A 16,214-nucleotide genomic window follows, 5' to 3' on the forward strand; every position below is an offset into this window, starting at 1 on the left:
ACGCTTTTTGATATGTTGAATTTGAAATATCACTAATTCATTATGACCGTTGCAAACACCTGGCAAGTACTATTTATATTCTCATCAATCATATTTTCCTAACATCTTCCTATATTTCTGTACGTCCTTTAGTTTTACTGATGACCTGCCAGTTACGCTCTAGACAAAGTGGCGCTCCGTCTCGAACCCGAAAATACATCTTTTCTGTTCCTATATCTTTGATAACATTATTTAATCCATTTGTACTTCCTATCTGCTATGTTTAATAGTCTATTATCAGACTCAATATTAAGCTCGCACAAAGCCATATTCTCGACTTTCAAATCCCCATAATACTTTGCGTCTTTGGGGGGTAACCAGAGGGTAAAAACCCACTTATTTTGCTGAAGGCTGATCAGACAATGTTGAAAATACCTCGTATGGTATCCAAAGATAAAATGAAGAAGTAAAAAACAGAAAAAGATAGAAGCTTGAAGACGTTTAAGGTAAATTTTAAACATTTTTTCGTAAATCAATACATTTTCTGTGAGACCAAAACTCTTGATGATCTGTACACGCAAAAATAACTTGGAATAAACTGATAATCAGTATTGTACAGATAAAAGCAGGTATAGTATAAATTCAATTAAGAAACCTTTCAATTTGGGACAGTTTTTTGATTGGTTACCCCCCATAGACGCAAGGCATTATGGGGATATGAAAGTAGAGAATTACCTTAATCTATCTATTTTTCTTTCTTCATTTCTTACATGTCAATAAATCATGCTGTTGTTGCGAAATCTATACAGGAGTTACGATAAAGTTTACGTGTATTTTTTAGTTCACTCGTAATCAACTTTTTGGATATTTCTATATCCTTTTGTAAAGACATCTAGTTACTGATGGGATAGAGCTTTGGAATATAGCATTGCTCGGTTGTGAATGCTTCGTATGAGACATTACGGTTGCACTACCCAATCAAATACACCATTCCCGAATTGCCCTAATTCACTATGACGTCACTGCTTGTTTATGTGGGGGATAGAATCGCCAAATCCAATAGAAAATTCAACAAAATTAGCTCCTAGCGAAACAGTTTAATCTAAAATGGCCTGGTTTTCAAATATAATATGTGTTAATATATACTAAAAAATATTCTGAGCGTTTAATGGCTATTCTACTTCTCTTCGTGGATTGATACGGGTTCTAGAACAATTTTCGGTGAAATTTGCGTTGATTTGACCCCCTCCGACGACCATGATCCTTTGCGTTTAAACAATAGATTGTTTTGATGTGACGTCATAGTGAAATATGGCAGCTCACCGTGAACATGGGATTGGATTTGATAAAATACTGTCAATGTATGAACGCATCGAGTCTAACCTCGAATTTAAGTCGTCATGCATTTCGTGGTCGTTCACTCATAAATTCCAGTTTTACAGGCGTGAAGTTTTTCCCATTTCAGACCACGTGTCACTCACATTTAGCTTTACTCCTTTGTTTACTCGTAACTGAGCTAAGAAGAATCATTGATATGAGTGCAATCCCATAAAAGAGTCTTTATATCAAGAAGTTCAAAATGAAAAGAACATTAATTAGATAACTTATCAGTTAGTTTGACATCATGAGATAATAGGTTTGGCGTCATTAGCTTGCAATAAGTCTTTAGCAGCAGTAAGGGGGACTCGCGATCGATGTCGTATATTCACGGGTTTTACCCGCGTTATTCCGAACGCGCCGGCAGCGGGAAATACCCGCGCGAAAAGTCCCTTACTGCTGCTGTGTTGGGTACCGTAAACGGAGGTTAAAATATTCCTTACATATAGATGGACACCATCACGAGCATTCGTAACAAAACTGTGCGCCGACTGCGAACTCAGGTGTTGGATCGCCTGGATGCTGACTTTGCCTTCACAACATTTATGGAGGGAGATACGGATGAGACGATGACAGAAGAAAGGGCTGAAAGGATAATTAACTTAATACCCGAAGGTAACTACCGGTTGGAGTTGACGTTCATAAAGTATTTAGACGGTGAGTGGATGATAGAAAAGGGGCGCAATCCTATCAGGGCGTCTGGTAAGAAGGACCTGTTTGTCTTAAACGAAAACACACGCCCGGGAGCATTGGTAGAAATAGACATGTTGTTCTACGAGGTTGCTTACCCGGTTACCGTAGTCATTTACGGTGCGTACGAGATAAAGACGCCAGACGTTAAGAAGTTGAAACCGATGCGACATCCCGGTAATTGCGTAGGGAAGTTAGTAAGAGAGTTCTTCGAAGATTCCTCTCGGGGCGGTAAACTGACTTTAAAGAGAAGAGAAGCCATCAGGAAATGGGAAAAAGATACTAATAGGACCGGAGGGTCGATAGACAACATCAAGAAGTTAGAAACGGCGCTGGAGAGGCGAATCCATGTGAAAGATATCACCGACGGCTTTATTTACTCCGGAACACACAAATATGGGGGCCGCGGTGCGCCTATAGTCATCTACCAGCATAACGCACATGCGTGGCGCGAACTGCGGTTCCCAAGGAAGAAGGAAACGAAGGTCTATAAGAATTCTCCATTGGCAGAGTTAATCCATGAGAATTCCATATGGTTGATGGACGCGGAGGGAAGTCAATTTATGACGCAAGACGGCACTTTGTATCGACCCGAAATTGAACAGCTGCGCATTCAAAGCGCCTGTGAGACTTTAGGAGAAGACTTCTCTGACGAAGTGCTTAGCTCCCGCAGCTTAGACTTCTTAGCGGCCAAAAAAAGAAACGGGTGGAAATCCACACCGGAGGAGTTCAAAGATATAGCTAAAGCTTGTGTAGAACACGGTCACGGTGGTCTTTGGAACATGGAGTACGACGAAGACGAGTACGTGTCTCTGGATATGAAACATTGTTACCCCGCAAGTTTTAAAGGCCTAGGAGATTGTAAGGAATATTACGACCGTTACGGACATCCAGATTCGCAGTTCTTTCGTGTTGCGTTGGATGGTCACTACGACGCCCCAGCAACGGGGTTCGTACGGTTAACCAGCTGGAAATTTACAAAAGACTTACATCCAATAATCTATGCGTGGTACGGGAAGCACCTGCAGGAGAAAGAATGGATACCCATACCCCTATTGAAGTTCTTTGAAGAGCGCAAACTCCTGAAATACACAGCGCATGAAGCCATACTTTGTCACAGCGCCTTTACGCAGTGGTTACCAGAACACAACCCCACAGCACGCGTTGTCATAGGAAAATTCACACAGGGCGCTAAGGAGGGCGAGAAACACATGCAGCGACGCCTGATAACAGACGAAGGCGAGCTAAGCTTCCTCATCAAGCGCGCACATGATGAAGGAACAATGGTATCCGTGGAGAAATGGGATTACCTCGTAGATGATAAACTACACGAATGGAATGCTTTGTGTTACTACCAGGACCATCGACCGCAGTATTACCATCTGCGTGCCAGCATGTTAGCCTATGCGCACATTAACCTTCTCGCGATGTTACTGCGGTTTGACAAAGAGGACATCCCGCGCGTAGCTACGGATTCCTTGTACGTAAAGCCCGAAGTGTTAGAAAAGATGAAGGAATTCTACACCGACGACGAGTTGGCGGAAAGTGGTCAATGGCGCGTTAAAGATGAGGAGATAAAAGCATGGAGAGCACGCGTGGAATATCGCGGCGAAAATACTTGGGGCGTCGTAATGCCCACAATGAGGCCCATGCCAACCGTAAAGGACCCCATTTCTTACCAACGCTTCTCTTACCTCTACGGTACGGGAGGCAGCGGTAAGACGACGCGTGTGTTAGAACTCTTTCCGGCCTTAAAAGTGCTAACGCCAACGCACCGTTTGGAAAGGGAACTCTGCGGTATGGGCTACGACGCGCAGACCTACCACAGCTTCTTTCGCTGGAATGGTCAAAAGTGGGTACCTGAAGCCATCCGCGACATACCTCCGGTGATACTTTGGGACGAAATTTGCACCGTGCCTTTGGAAATCCTGCAGGAGTTCGTAGAATTCCTTCGCGGGAAATGTCAAGTGGTATTTGCCGGGGATCCCTGTCAGCCGCCGCCAATAGCTGGAGAAATGCCCCACGAATGGTTAAAAGAAATGGCAGACTATGCGGAGGAAATCAACACAGATTACCGCAGTAAGGATCAAATAAGAAACCTGAAAGCGGAATTGAGGGGCCTCAGCGATGCCGAGCAATGCAAAACACTGCGCAAACGCGTACGAGCGAAGTCCTACGAGGACTTTCTATACGCCTGGCATCCAAAGGATCTGGTGCTGAGCAGCAAACGCGCAGCACAGTCTCGCATACAAAAGGATTTGCTAAATATACACCGAGAGCGCTTCCCTACGCATCTCGTACCTGTTTGCTACAAACCCCACGACACCCGCATGCAAAAAAGAGACGTCTGGGTACCTGGTACCGACATCCAACTGCAGAACGCGGTAACGCATGACAAAGCCTGGGTACCCATAGAAAAGGTGGAAAGAATTACCTCCCATCCAGACTGGCGCTTAGGCTATTGTATGACAGTCCACAGCGCGCAAGGGCTTACCATAAAAGAAACCTTATGGATCATAGACCAGCGGCTGTGTTGGAGCAACCTTATCTACACCGCCGTAAGCCGCGTAGAATATGCCAAACAGTTAAAAAGAGCCTGGGGGCCGCAACTGCGTTACGACCGCACCCCAGAAGACATAGCAAAGAAGAACATTGCCAAGAAACTCCTTCGCTACAAGCGGCACGACGAAGAAAAAAATATGACGTTCGACCTATGCGTGGACGACGTCTATAAGAAAGGCGCCCGCTGCGCAAAGTGTAACATACCTCTACTATGGAGGTTTGACCCAAATGACGATCAGCAGTTCTCCGTGGATCGTATAAATAATAAACGCGGGCATTGCAGAGGCAACGTAAGGTTGACATGCCTAGAGTGTAATCGGGCGCGTGGAGCAGCACTACTCTGAGTCTTTGGGGACTATGAGCAGCTCTTCCATGACAAATCCACGACTTGGGCCATTTAGGTAATACAACACGGGTTGCCCTTCCTTGGTGACGGACTTTGAAATCTCATAGGTTTCCAAAGACCAGTTAGGATCCGTGGCTCTCTTACTGCCACCTTCGAGTTCCCCCGGCTGATAGAGGTATCGGACCACTATGTCGCGGGGGAGCTTTTTTTCCTTCAGTCCGACCGCCCTTGAACTTCTGACGTAGGACTTATGTTCCACGTGTTTCTTTTTTATGGTATCCTTGGGTTTCATTCCCGTAGCCCTGGCCGCCTCGTTGTTCAAAGCCGCGACGACCTGGGGGAGCCTTTGAGTCCATTCCCTGTTGCGTTTGGAGGGATCTTCCAGCTCTTTCCAATACTGGTACCCAAAGAGACGCTCGGCCAAGGTCTTATTGAATCTTTCGACGATGCTCTGACCCCTGTGGTACTCAGCTTCAGCTCTCCTAATCTTAGTGCTGTGGTCTTTCAGGGCCTTAGTAACCACGCCCATGAACTCCGTCCCCGCATCCACTTGCAGCAGCTTGGGCCATTTCAAGACGCGCTTATAAATCCTACCTAGGGCTTCTGCGACTTCCCCAGAATCCTTGCTGGTTATGGGTTCGGCGTCCTTGTATCTGCTTGCGATATCAACTACGGTCAAAGCGTATCTATAGGTCTTTCTTCTCACCTTATCGTGCGGTAAGAAAAGCAAATCCGCCTGATGAACTTCATTGGGGGTATTTACGGTAAAGCTGGCCTGGGAATGTACTTCGGAACGGGAAGATAAACCTGCCAGAGGGTTTGTTTTCTTAGCCAGTTCTTAGCCGTTTCTTCTGATACCCTGGCCGCGGTCGCGAGTTTCTTGATGGCCGACGCTCCTTTCCAATAGCCTTCAGGCCCATAGTAAATCCTTTTGAGTTTGTCCTCTACGCGGCCCATTATATGAATTCCAAAACAAGATTGATCTTTCGCCCGTTAAAATCCACCGTCTTTCCGTCCACCTTAATGGTGATGTTTATGCTTTCTACCAAATTAGACAAGTCATAGCTTAAAGAAATGGGAGTGTATTCTACTGGGTCAAATGGATTACCTTTGGGTAGAAACTTGGACATAAGAGAAGACTTTTCTCCATTGTTGTAACTATGAACCAAATCGCAATAGACTTCGTAAGAGGATGCGACTTTCCATTTTACATCATATGTATTACCGCTATTTATCGTGGTACTAGTAAGGCCCAGGAGTTCTACCAATGAACTGTCCTTTAAATTAGCGCTTCCACTATTTTTCTTGAATGTCATTTCATGGGGTAATCCTGTGGTAAGAGTATATCCATGCTTTGCTAGCTCCTTAGCCAGTGTTATAGGGGTGTAATGGGAATCTGGTATTTTTGGCTTTTGGGAATTCACAACGACAAAGCCATTAATTAAATTATACCAAGAATTGTACAAAGAGCAACTAACCAACCGAACCTTACAGGCTTTGATGGGAGGATTTAAATACGTGGTAAAGTCATTCTTGTCGCTTTCCAAAAAGACGATCATTATATTAGATACGCCAAGGCCACGCCTCCCGCCAGCCCTGCGACTCCTACAAAGACCAACTCGCTATCTTTTTGTTTCTTAGAAGGCTGGTAGTAATCCTTAAACTGAGGCTTTCTCATTCTAAAGTCGGGGTGTGCTTGCGCATAAAGCTTAAAGGCGTAGTCTGTGTTTTCAAAATTCTTATCCGCCTGCATCTTGTCTTGGTAATTCTTGTCCAACCAATCCCTGTAAGCTTGTCTTTTTTCATTCCAAGCCGCCACGTCCCTTTGATATTTCTCCAGCGCTAAGTCGTGTCTCTTCCTTTCGGCGGCTAAATCTCCGCTTTTGTCGCCTCTAACTAATCTATCCAAATACTGACCACCATAATTAGCTCCAGTGAATGCTAAAGCTGCAACAATTCCGCCTACGACCACGCTAGCCATTATATATTACGCCGTAGGCAGGTACTTTTCCTTCCGTAGGTAATCCTTTAGCATGATAGCCCCGCCAACGGCAGCGGTCATCTTAGCAAAATTAGCGAAGCTCTTGCTTGGGTCTTCAGTAAAGTCTTCTTTGAGCACTTTCTTACCTACCCAACCAATACCCGCAACGATGGAAGTAATGATAGCTGCTTCTTCAACAGTTTTCAACAACGCGGTCGACATTATATTACAAAGCGAGAAGGTTATTCCATTTCAGGGATTTTGCTTTTTCTCACCTCCACAGGTGCGCGATATGTTGGGGCCTCCCACTTTACTTTTGGCTTCGTAGCCCGCCATTGTAAGTAAAGGCTGCCTGCTGCTATAGCAATTCCTATCGCGCCAATGACGTACCCAGGATTAATAAAGGATTCCTCGTCCTCCACCTTTTCTTCTTTTTTGGCTTTGTTCTTCCTGTTCATCTCCGCAAGCTTCTTTCCCGCGGCAACTCTGCCTGCAGATTTAGCCTTGGTAATCTTCTGCTCGGGTTGCTCTGCCTTCGACTCTGGTTCACTCATTTATATCTAAGGACTTGAAGGACTTGATAAGTACTTGAGAATGACTTAAGGACGACTTGACAATGACTTGACGATGACTTGACTAAGTACTTGACAACGACTTGACTAAGTACTTGACAACGACTTGACTAAGTACTTGAGGCGACTTGACTAAGTACTTGACGATGACTTGACTAAGTACTTGAGGCGACTTGATCATCAGCAAGTGCCGCCTGGAAGACCTTTTCGACTTCTCTGTCCTTCTTGAAGTCCTTCCAAGATGTTCCGAAGGAACCTAGTACCTCCTTCAAGTCGACGTGCTGAGCTACGTGCAAAGCCACAGAGGCGACTGCCATTAACTTACCGCACTTCAAAGACAACCAGCCGCAGGTTATCTTAAGTTCTTGGGCGATGACATAGTCCTCGCTTATGTCCTTCCGCAGTTGCTCCACGTCGTCTATGGGCAGCGCAAGTCCAAGCAATTTAGTCGCAAGTCGGATAGCGGAGTCTGCTACGGCGTCCGTGGTTTTGCTTGCAAGGGCAGCCTCATACCTTTTATGGAATTTCTTAACCTCCTCTTCTGACAACTTATTTACCTGCTCATGGGTAAGTTCCTTGCCTATCATTTCTTTACACTTCCCAGAAGACACAAGGACGTTGAGTTGTTCCTTGAGGTTACTTTCGTCTAGCTGCGTGGGGACTTCATCTAAGAGCTGCTCAATATCCATATACATTAGGAATCATAGATTCCAACCGTGTAGGGAAACCTCAAAGAGAAGATCATCTTGGAATGTTGGTGCGTTTTTAGGTGCCGCATGTATTCATGCAACTGTTCCTTGGATATCTCACCGCCGTAGTCGCTTAAGATGGTTTCCAGGTCACTCCGGCTCGGAGTGTAAAATACTACGAGGGAGCCTATGTTTTCCCTGAAGGGTTTAGAGACGCTGGTAAGCTGCTGGGAAAGCAACCAAACGCTGATATTGTCGTGTCTGCCGCTGAAAGCGAGCTTCACTAATTCGGAAGTGCGTCTTTTTACGTCGTCCCCACAGGCGATGTCATCCAGTATGAGGAGTGTTTGCGTGTCCTTGGGGAATTGTTTGTGCCAAAACTTCAAATGGCTGGATAACTCATTAGGATCTAAGATATCCACGAAGAAGTCGTCATCTTTCACTCCTATGCCTTCCCAGGTGCGGTTATTCACATAGGTGGGACATAATAACACTATGTAGTCGAAGCGGTATCTAAAGGGTCCTAATAGCTGCTCCACGACGAACTGCGTTTTGCCGCAGCCGGTGGGCCCTACTATCAGAGCATTGCAGGGAATATGGTTCGGATCCATTATATATACGATGGACCCAGTGGACGCAGTAAGAAGGATTGCTGGCGACGCAAAAGATAAAAGAGACACCATAGAAATGCAAAGGGAGGAGATCGATCGGCTGCGGGAGCGCGTGCAGGAATTGTATGATGAAATGTGCAGTCTGAAGCGCGCGGAGAGGTTTGGTGCCTTGTTGACGATGGCCGGTTGGGCGAAAGAAAGCGTTAAGGACTTTATGCGATATCCGCTGTAGAGCTGTTTAAAAGATGTCTTAGAATGTTAAGTGTATGGTTGTTAAATTGTTAAGGATGTCTGCGTATGCTGTTTAAAAGACACTTCAGAATGTTAAAGATAAGGTTGTTAAAGATATACACATGAGTCATTTAAAAGATGTCTTAGAATGTTGAGTATAAGGTTGTTAAGACTACTATTTTAAGAGATGTCTCAGAATAAGGTTTGTGTAAATCCCATTCTTAATGAAAACAGCACATCTTTAACAATTTAACAACCTTATACTCAACATTCTAAGACATCTTTTAAATGACTCATGCGCGATATCCTATGTAAATTGTGTAAGTCATTTAAAAGACACCTAAGAATGTTGAGTATAAGGTCGTTAAATTGTTAAAGACTATTATTTCTTTTTTTAAGAAGATACCTAAGAATAAGGATATTTCTTTTCTTAAAAAAAAGATAATAGTCTTTAACAATATGATAACCTTATACTCAACATTCTTAGGTGTCTTTCAAACAGCACGTGCAGACATACTTAACAATATGATAACCTTATCTTTAACATTCTTAGGTGTCTTTCAAACGACTCATGCACACATCCTTAACAATTTAACAACCTTATACTTAACATTCTAAGGTGTCTTTTAAACGCAGCTGTATGCTCCCGCAGACCTGTTTAAAAAGACACTTCATAATGTTAACAATAAAGTTAAAAATACGTTATATTGTGGTTAAGGTACACTTAAGTATAAATGAACTGTTCAATGTGTAAAAAGGTGTTCAGCACCAAGCAAAGACTACAATACCACGTTCGTCGTGGCGTTTGCACAAAGAAACCAATTAGTAAAGTTTGTAAGGATTGTGGTAAAGAATTCAGTACCGTTCAAAAGATGCGACAACATCAAGACAAACGCATTTGTGGGCTTTGCAAGGGCTGTAATAAGGAATTTCCTAACACCTCCGAGCACCTGAAAAGGGGCGTCTGTGAACAAAGCAGACAGTGTAGTTTCTGTAATAAGATACTAAGCAGTCGTCAACGTTTACAGACGCATCGGAAAACACATGAAGTCAACTATCGATTTCTCTTTGGGAGCTACGACTTGGAAGGCGTGGATTGCTACCAATGTGCGGATATGATGAGTCGCTGCCCGCATAAAGAGGATTACTTAAGGAATCGCATAGATTACCATAAGAAGATAGTCCGTACTTTCCCCTCTTTTGAACGCGCCGAAGGCGTTCCGTGGACTAAAAGGGAGTATTGGAGGCAGGAGTGCGATCGTTGTGGTTGCATCAGAGAAGAGGAACATATCTTCAACTGCCTCGACAAATAAACGTCCTTAACAATATAACAACCTTATACTCAACATTCTGAGGCCCTTTTAGAATGGGGTTTGTGCAAAGAGTCTCAAATCCCATTTTTATTTTTATTTATTATTATTAAGAATAATGAATTAAGGATATTTAATAATAATAAATAAAAATAAGGACCCCCTTTAAAGGTATATGCTAGCCTACGCAGCCGCCTTCTTAGGAGGATTCCTAATCGCCCTTTCAATATATGGACTGTATTACGTGCGAACTACCAGCCGATTGCATTACGCCCACTCCTGCACCGCGTAAAAAATACACCTGCCTTCATTGCGGCAAGGTATTCCTGGAAGGATACTTTGTGGGGCATTGGTGCTCCGCGGAGCAGCGGACTTTAGCAGACGTCCTTACGAATGCAGAGGACTCTCCGGCTCATACTTAACCACGTCAAATACCCACCTGCCATCCTTTTTACCATGACTCATAACATGGGTAACATCCTGCCCTTCGATGGCGTACCTTATTCTATCGGGCGCCCAAAGGGTGTATGTTCTTTTTTTATTCTTTAAGACCAAGCGCAGGCGGTCCAAGTCTTCGAAGACTACGTAATTCTTTATCTCGTAGATTTCCCCCACCTGCAAATCCCTCCAGTGCGTTTGTATGAGCTTTAACTCGTTAAATTTATCCTTGTCCATATATTCTATGAAATATCTTTGAGTGTGTTGCCAGAGTCTCCGAGGTTTTAAAGACCTTACAACACCACCTGCAGGGAATTCGTAGGTGTTCAGCATACGCAGTGATCTCCCGGCAAATGACATCGTAGTCGCTGCTTATGAGCACCTTATAGCCGTTTTCTTCATACCTCTGTAAGAGTAGTTGCTGATCTTCAGATAACCTGCCATTGCCTTTCGGGGTCTTCAGCTCTATGCAGAATCCGCGGTAATGTGTGTGCGCGTTTAAAATCATTAAGTCGGGTTGACCGCGTTGATATCCTTTCTGCCAGCACTTTATACGTTTGCCGTTTGAATCCTGCAGTTCACCTAGACCGGGTGATAAAAGTATCTTAGGGTAAAACTTGCGGATGTAGTCCACTACCTTTTTATGCAGGTCAAACTCATTTTCTATTTTGAATACCAACTTGTTTGGGCCATCAAAGCGCCTTTCATACTTACCTGTTTTTCTTAGCGCGGGTAGGACTTCTTCGAAGACCCAATCGCGAAACTTAACGGCTTGGGGTAACTTAGAGCTAAATATCAGTTCATACAAACCTGGCTCAGATATGAACACGGAATGTGGGTGCATAGTAGAAGCGCCCTGTTTTAGGGCCCTTCCTAACTCACTCGACCTTTTCTGGTATTTCTCAGAAACGTGCTCCCTGATTGCGTTTCTCGTTTTTTCATATCCTAATGCAGCTGCCACTTCCTTCGCTTTGAAGTACAAAGTTTCGCCTTGCACTATGCATTGCAGTTTGGTTTCGCTGTTTTCAAATACGCGAAGCATTATATATCTAAGAAATATTTTAACCTTAATATGCAACACTTTTAAGTTGGTTCATTTCCACGCTCAGTTGCGCGTCTGAGACGACGAAGACGTAGCAGTTTATCTTATCACCGTCGCCCGCGGAAGCATTCTTGGTGCGCTTGATTTCCAATGTTATGCCATCCTGCGTATTTACTAGACGTAAACCCTGACCATGTAGGTCTTCGTCGTTAATGGTGCGCATATCAATCCACAGCGCGTACTTATCATTAAAGAATTCCTCAGGGCTAATTTGGTCGCCAAACTTACGCATTGCCTCCCGGTACACGTCTGCAGGCTTTATTCCCTGTGAGTAGACCTTGTTTGGAACGCCGTTTATGTTGACCCCCACGTTAGTAATGTTGGGGTTATGGAAGGCTTCGGAGTCGCGCTTACCGGCTTCGTAGGGTTTGGCAAACACCAACATTAACCCCGTGAGACTTCTTCGGGGGAGGTTAATGCTTTGGTTGATAACCTCATCCGTCTTATCCAAGAAGCTAAATGTCTTATACATCACTACGTGGTCGTATAAGAATGCCTTTCCGGAGCTGTATTCCATGCCAGCGCTACGTGCGAGGTCTTCGCTGTATACGGTTTCGTACTGTAGCTCTAAGTTGGTAATAGAGTATGGAGTCGTTTTGGTAAGTGCAGTGGTCAGCCCACCAATAATGTTATTAGCATCTGCTAAGGTTACTTCAAACTGCAGTTCGGATAACTGTCTTGGGTAATACACACCGTGATTCGTAATCACTTCAAAGTCCAAAGGGATAACGTATTTAGTACCATAGGCGGTCTTTATTCGCTTTGCGTCTGCTACTGCGGTTTCTCCGCTGCTGTCAGTAGGTTGCGTTTTCGTAGGTGTGCGGACCTTACGTAGAATGACACTACCAATTCCCTGCTCTATCTTTTGCGCGCGGTCAAAGGCTGTCAACCATAAGTCTTTGTACGTGGTATACAGATCGTACCTATTTAAATCTAATAGCGATTCCCCGGCGAACTTTACGCGCATCTTAGAAACAATGTTGCGACCCACGTTGTTAACGATAATCCTTTCATCTGTGGGGCTTGACTGTACCGCTAGGTCGAACCTTAAAGCCAAGGTGCCGGGTACTAAGACTAGGTTATCCGTTAGGCGGGGCACGCCTACGTACAAGGTTTCTCCTGGCTTTGCGCTAGAAGGTGTGAATGTAACCCGGTGAAAGGTGCGTTCTGCTTTCAGTCCGCCAACCTGCTTAGGTAATACGTTGGGATTTAACTTTGAGCTTATCATATATAATGGAAGTAGAAGGAACGGATTTTGACCCCCTTACCGAAGAAGGCCAAGTTGACATTAACGATGAAGAATACGAGTCTTTACTTCCTAATGACAACGTAGACGGACGAAGTCTCTTTGAGAAATTGCTGAACAAGTATGGCGTCAGGGCCCGCGGTGCTCTGCGTTCCTTAAGAGATAAATTTAGGTCTAAGAACCCCCACACGCCCATTCCAGAGTACTTAGAAATGGAATCCCTTGGCGTGCGGTCGGACTTAATGGCGGACCTCATCGAGGACCTAAGAGAGCGATTCCCAAGCCTAAACCTGGCTCTTTTGGACATCCAAATAGGAGACAAAGGGCAGGCTCAAGTTAGAGAATCGGGTAGGGAAAAATGGCACAACCTGTATCAAAGGAAGAATTCCAGCCTGCTTAACAACCAGCTTCCAAAAGGAGTCACAAATGCGCTGGGAGCGCCCAACTTGACGATGCTAAGCACTTTGACAGAAAAGGAAACAGAAGCTGCTCAAAGGGCATTCCGTAGAGGTCTTTCGAACCCTGCTATGAAAAATGCCCTCAGATCCGCAATCAGACTGCAAGAGGAGCAGCGGGTAAGACTCGAACAATTAGAGACCGTCGAAGAGGAAAAAAGCAAACGACTTAAAGAACTTCCAAAAGATAGCGACGCGACTGGAGACTTAATGAGATACTTAGAGAAAATAAGGACTGAAAGGGAAGCGCTTAAGAATGAAATACAGGAAAATAATATAACCATCGATGACCTTACGCGACAACTCGATATGCTAACCAAAGATGAGGGTGGCATCACTAAGCTCCTTGATGATTTTAAGGAGGACAACATAGCATTACAAAGCAGAATAGAAGAATTGGAAGATGATTTCATGAAACAAAGTAGGTTAACCACTGAGAGTCATGCCGCTGAAATTGCAGACTTTAGAGCTAGGTTGACTAAGTTGTTTGATGAAAAAAGCGGTGTGGTAAAAAGGTTACAAACTGCGGTAAATGAAGCGGCGGGAAAAGACGTAGAACTACAGCGCTTAGGAAAAGAATTAATGGAGTCTGTTGACAGAGAAAGGCAAGTAATGCTGGACAAGGCAGTGGCGGAGGAACAAATACGGCAACTTCAACAGGCCGTCGAAGACTTGGAGTACGAAATAGATCGACAGCGAGTAATAATCGAAGATCAAACTCGCCCTGAAGAAGAAAGGGAGGCAGCCCAAAAGGAAATAGAAACCCTTCAGGAAAGACTGGCGGAATTACAAACGCAAATAGAAGGCAAGGAAAGGGAGCTGGGGCTTACCACCAAGGAAAAGGTAAAAAGAGCTCTGGTGAAGTATGGTATTCCGCTGGCATTTGCGGTCGCTATTTCGAGCGTAGTAGGCGTGATCTTGTCCACGCTTAAGGCTACAGGCGCGGGCGTAAAGAAATTAGGCAATGGACTAACGGACTTGGGAAAAAAGATGGCAGCCGGTCTTCCTGGGCTGCTTGGTAGTGTTCTTGGTCTGGCACTTAGGGCCGGCGGAGAACTGCTAAAGTTCGTGGGGAATAACATTTGGATATTAGTTGTAGCTATTGGAGTGGTATTCCTGAAGAAGATTCGGGGATGATCTTATCTGGGTACGTTACTGGTGGCTTATCGTCGTCAGGCGCCCGAGGCGTCCTCAACTGGGGATAAGTAAAGATAGTATTCGCGCCGCCTTGATAATTTGGTATCAAGGGTATGGCTGTCATAGTGCTAATGGGCTTATGATTCCAAATAGCATCAGTCGGGGGATTCTTCGACGGGGCGGCATTTATTTGAACGCGACCCAGCTTACCGGCATTGACGCCCGACGTAACCCCATCACTGGGGCGAATCTGTAACTTCGCATATTGACAATTAGCTATCATGTGAAAAGTTACGGGCGTTAAATCTTCTACGCTTGTTCTTTCGGCTTCGAATGAGAAATGAACTGGAGCCCTATTGTTATCTTTTTTTCTATAGGGTAGTAATGGTCGGTTACTCTCATCAACGATCCTAAACCCAACATTACAATGCCACCCCGTTGAAATACTAATAGTACACATGATTAATCCCAGACCTCCAACCTTTACCCACAATTCGGTGTCAAACCATTCATCATTTACGTAGTCCTTCTCCTCCAGGCAATGTAGAAACCAATCTTCCTTTGCGTGTGGGTTCATATATTTAAAGGCTAACCACCGTAAGAGTGCTAATGCTCTTGTGATTATAAACGTAATCTCTTTGATCCTCTATGCTATTTACCGTAACCTTTCCCGTATCGTCTGCTCTTATCTGCAGCTTTACCTTCCCGTGGCAATCGGCAACCATGTGAAAAGTCCAAACGGAATGATTTTCAAGGCTATTCGCTGGTGGCTCTACGGAGAAATGCGCAGGCTCCCTGTTGTTTGTCTTCACGCGCATAGGCTGCAGTATACCATTCTCATCCAGGAACCTAAAGCCCACGTTGGCGTGGCTGCTCGTGCCAATGCAAATGCTGCATATTATCAACTTCTTTCCTGAGTAGTTCAAGTCTACAGACATTCCGGTGACATCAACCCAAGATGCCTGGGTGTATTTTTTCTCGCCTGTGTAAGTCGTATAAACACAATCTACTCCAGCTACGTAGGGGTTGTTCATCGCCATATATAATAGCTTAGACCAACGCCTGCGGCGGCTAGGCCGGCTTTTAGTAAGTTATGGTCATATTCCTCAGGCGGCATAACCTTCTTTACTGGTTTCTTTGGCGGCACGTACACCTTTTTTAATGGTTTTTCTACCTCTTTTTTTGGTTTCTCTACGAAGTGAGTAATGCCCTTGGTCATGTCAGAGTTCACGTCATTCACCCCAAACTTCATATCCTTAGTAGCTCGCTGCAGCTTGTTGTTATAACCCACGACGGAATTGGTGTTAATAACCAAATTACTTGGCATCAACCAACAACCGGGCGACAAAGCGTAATCCAGTCGCACTTTAGACTGCTGCACCGCTAATTGATATCTTTGCGTCGACTTGGATATATCATTTTCTATTATCGCGGACTCAAACAGGGTTAGGAATTCTTGTTGCGTTTCCTGTGAAGCGCCTTGGGATC

This window comes from Actinia tenebrosa, unplaced genomic scaffold (genome assembly GCF_029948245.1).
Source record: "Actinia tenebrosa isolate PJP-AT-01 unplaced genomic scaffold, QUT_ActTen_1.0 PGA_scaffold0__85_contigs__length_37466705, whole genome shotgun sequence".
Classification (NCBI taxonomy): Eukaryota; Metazoa; Cnidaria; class Anthozoa; order Actiniaria; family Actiniidae; genus Actinia; species Actinia tenebrosa.